Source organism: Phascolarctos cinereus, unplaced genomic scaffold (assembly GCF_003287225.1).
Source record: "Phascolarctos cinereus isolate Bilbo 61053 unplaced genomic scaffold, phaCin_HiC Scaffold_4;HRSCAF=312, whole genome shotgun sequence".
Taxonomy (NCBI): domain Eukaryota; kingdom Metazoa; phylum Chordata; class Mammalia; order Diprotodontia; family Phascolarctidae; genus Phascolarctos; species Phascolarctos cinereus.
The window spans coordinates 671,101,492-671,106,201 of record NW_027555847.1 but is presented as its reverse complement, the minus strand read 5'-3'; positions in this window follow the sequence as shown (position 1 = coordinate 671,106,201).

The following is a 4,710-nucleotide window of genomic DNA, read 5'->3' as shown; positions in this document are numbered from 1 at the left end:
CTTGGACTCAATCAAAAGGCCGCACCCAAGGACCTAGACTAAGGCCACATGTGGCCTTGAGGCCCCAGGTTCCCCACCCCTGCTCCAGAATCTTCTTTCGCATCGTTTCTTAAGATGCCATAATGTTTCATTGAGTTGATATGCCCCTTTGATCAGCCATTTCTCAATTGCCTAAGCAGCAATCTAAGGCACTCCCTTAGATTCTAGTTCTTTTGTTTGTTTTTTCCTCCTATAACCTTCTGTTCATGATCAGAAAGTTGGTTTGGCTTGTGACTATAGCCCTCTAAGTCACATGCTCTCCTTTCCCCATTGAGTTTGATATATTTCTATAACTACATCAAACTGTGAGTATGTTTGTTTAATCCCTCCTTTGCCATTTCAGTTAAGGATGAGGTTCATCCGTTGCCCTCTCCCCCACCTTCTGCTTTTCCTTCACGTCTGTATATTCTTCTTCTTACAGACCCCAATTACAATCTATAACAAGTTCTCCCTTCTTGCTCCTTTCTTCACTAGTGTATTCTTCCTTTTACCCTACCTTCTCTTTCCCCTTTTCATATCCTCTGAACAGAACCAATGCACCCCACTAGAATCTCTGTTTTTCTTATTTAACTCTTTTTTTTTTTAGCCAAAGACAAGATTTATTAGAGCATCAGTCATGTTGAGCAGACTCTTAAGGAGTGTGAATGTTCGTGAGCTATTGGCTAGATTTTAAGGATCTGAGCCTCTTATTTAACTCTCAGTACTCTTTGAAGACATTAAGGCTCCGAGGGGAATACTTGTTTCTTCCTTCCTTATTAAAATGTTATGTTTTCATGCCGTTCCTTCCAGTTCAAATAAATTTACCTTTCTAGGTTTCTCTACACCAGGGTTGGGGAAGGTGTGGCCTTCTAGATCCTGAAGTGAAGCCTTTTGACTGAGTCCAAGTTTTACAAAACAAATCCTTTCATTAAGGGGATTTGTTCTTCAAAGTTTGGATTCAAAGGGCCGCACTTGAGGACCTAGAGGGCCGTGTGTGGCCTCAGGGCCACAGGTTCCCCACTCCTGCTCTAGATCCTTAGATTTTTATTTTTGAAGTTCCTACTAAGCCCTGATCTTTTCATCAGAAATGCTTGAAAGTCCACTTCCATTAAAAGTCTATTTTTCCCTTGTAGGATTTATGCTCAGCTTTGCAGGGTAAGTTATTCTTGGTTGTGAGTCTATCTTGTTTGACTTTTAGAATATTGTATTCCAAGATCTCTCATTTTTAGTAGAAGCTGCCATGTCTCGTGTGAGACTGACTGTGGTTCCTTAGCACTTGAAATGCCTTTTTCTGGACATTGGCAATATTTTTTCCTTGATGTGAGAGCTCTGGATTTTAGCCATGACATTCATGGTGTTATTTGTATCACGAATTCTATGAAGCCATTGTTGAATCAGGAAGAAGATTTATTAATGACCTGGGAAGGCCAGGCATCCCACATGTGCAAGAGCACATGTCCACAGATGCACACCTTTCTGTTCCCTTTTCCCAATTTGAATTCCTTCCTGTTTCCCCATTGGCTGGGTACTATAGAGGTTACAGCCTATCCGAAGCATCTAATGTCCGTCTCTGCCCCTAATTACATCTCCCACTCCCCACAATTCGAGGACCCTGGCTCTTATTTGGGAGCACTCCTTATTTGGGTATGCCCACACCCCCTCTGCGTGGGACCCGGACGTGTCAATCCATACCCAACCTCAGAACCGGTTTTCCCTGGTCACTCCCTTCACCCACCAATTCCACTTTTTATGGCTTCCTTTGCTCAGCTTCCATTCAGCCCCTAGACTGCACCCCTATGGAAATGAAAACCAGCCATTTGCCACACTCCCTCCAAGTCCAGACTGACTCCAATGTGGTCACGTGGGCATTCAGCCCCTGACTGAGTGAGATGCAGAAGCAATATCGCCAACCACATTTTCCACAGCAGGACTTTCCTTTTGTGATTCCTCTCAGGAGGTGGACTCTTTTTATCTTTACTTTGTCCACTGGTTCTAATAAATCTAGGCAGTTTTCATTTATGATTTCTTGAACTAGTGACTTCCTTTTCTGGATATAAGGTTGAGGTTTATCCTGTCTAATTTCCATTAGCCCAGAGGCCCAGACTCTGGAACAGATATGTTAGAGTGTTTTACTTTCCTCAAATAATCAATAACTCACCAAAAAATATGAACTTTACATTTTGACTTTTCAAGAAATAGTCTCATACTTTATTCTTTTATTTTTATTTATTTATTTTTTGTTGTTGTTGAGGCAGTTGGGGTTAAGTGACTTGCCCAAGGTCACACAGCTAGTGAGTGTTATGTGTCTGAGGCTGGATTTGAACTGGAGTCCTCTTGACTCCAAGGCCAGAACTCTATTCACTATGCCACTTAGCTGCCCCCATCTCATACTTTATAAGAGAACACTTTTCTACCTTGGGAAACAATTCCACTGAGGCCTTCAATCTCAAGTTTACTTGGGTTTTTGAGTAACCATTATGTGCCAGTCACTGGGTATACAAGAACAGAGGTGAACTATTCCCTGCCCTCAATGACTTACATTCTATTAAAGAAGCATGCATTTAGAGATATCTTGGCCTCGTGAGATAATGCCACCCACAATTTGCTTACATGAATCTGCATGCCCTGTACTATGATTTCTGGGGCCCAAGGAGAACTCAACTCATATAATTCTTAATAACTGACCATGATATACTCCTTTGAAGCCTGCTTAACCAAACAGTCAAGTGAGATAGTGAGGTAGGGAAATGAGTATCATTAGCCCAATTTTAAAGATCAATTAGCGAACTTTTATTAGGCACCTATTATATGCCAGGAACTGTGCTAAATGTAGGACATATAAAGACAACACTGTCAAAACAAACAATTTTTAAAGACTTACAAATGCTGACCAATGCAATGACCAACCATGATTCCCAAGAATTGTTGATGAATTATGCCACCCATCTCCTGACTGAGAAATGATAGATTCAGGATACAGAATGAGACATACATTTTTGGATATGGACAACGTGTAAATTTGTTTTGCTTGACAACGCATATTTGTTACAAGAATCTTGCTGTTGGAAAGTAGAGTGGGAGGGGGAGAAAATAAATACTTTTTCATAGAAAAATAAATAAAAGGAAATATTTTTAAAAGACAGAAGCAACAGCACAGCCACACATTGTTCACAGACTGTGGCCCAAATGAGAGATGGCCCAGGTCCCTCATTAACCCAGAAACCCCCAGCAATTTGTCCTCCTCCCTGGAACACAGCCAAAGGGGAAAGAGACTGAGCTGCCCACATGGGAATCATTTGTGTGTAGGCCCAGTTCCAGCTCAGGAGCCAATCAAAAAGGGACACAGTAAGTAGACCCGAAGTAGCTACAGAATACCTGCACAGGCTCTTAAGTGGAGAGAGAAGAATCCTCCATCACGCATACCCAGAATCAGACTCACCAGAACATCCATGTGGGTCCCCCAAATATGGTCCCAGGACTTGGCTTTCACTGGCCAATCCTCAGTTACGTAAGCACATAAGTGACAGATACAGAATTACTATGAAGTGGTTTAGGGTGGGAGTGCAGCAGTCACTGGAGAGGCTTCAATAGAAGATGGCACTTGGTCACAGAGATTTAGTGACTCCTAGAGTCATACAACCAGTATCTGAGGTAAGATTTGAAGTTGAGGTTTCCTGATTACAGACTACCCATTCTGACTCTAGAGCTGACTTGTTGACTGACTGACAATATCCTTGAGAGAAATAAAATTTGAAAGTTTGAAAAAAAAATCTGTGGGACCATTGAAAATTAGACTTACCATCAGGACTTGGCCAGGTTCCTGCCTATAAGGCATAATAAATGCTTGAGTCATAGCCTGTTAGCTCAACAATGTGTACGTCTCACTAAACCTGAAACTGTTTATTCAGAAACTACTTGGCTCTTGGGTCTTAGATTTCAGTTCCTTCTCAAACTCCCACCCCCTCCCCAAGGTATTTTAGATTCCTTTAAAAACAAACAAAAAATTCCACAACATTCATGTTTATTGTAAGAGTTCATTATTTCTATCACTTCTGATTTTGTTCTTGTATCCTAAACCTTTAAACAGGGGACAGAAACAGAACCTCTGGGCCTGTAGAGTTGCATCTTCTCCTGCCTCCTGCACCCAGATCCTCTGTGATAAGTCATCTCCATGGAAACTATTCTGAGTGTGACCAGTCCTGTGTTCTGGGCAACAGCAGAAACACCAGAAATCTCACAAGGAAAGCACTTCTTTTCATTGGAATCTAGAGTCATGAGCAGCATTACAGTGTAGTAGATACAGTACCAGGCTTGGAACCAGGAAGACCTGGATTCTAGCCCCACCCCTGACACATACAGTCTGTGGGGCCTCTGGCAAAATGACTAAACTTCAAGCAATTCTCTCTCCAGGGCTCTAAATTGAAGGGGAGGTACTGTTCTGTGTGGGTAGAGGAGTTTCCTATACAAAGGAAATCACAGGCCAAGGACCAAAAAAAAAAAAAATCTAATAGACTCCTATAATGTCAGTGCCAGGAGGGAAGTCAGAGCTGGGAGGGACCTAAACATAAAACACAGAATGTTAGCACAGAAAGGGCCTTTAGACCATAAAGTATAAAATGTGAAAGCGGAAAGGGGCCTATAAAAACAGAACATTGACTGTTAGAGCTAATAAAGACCTTACAGAGACCCTGG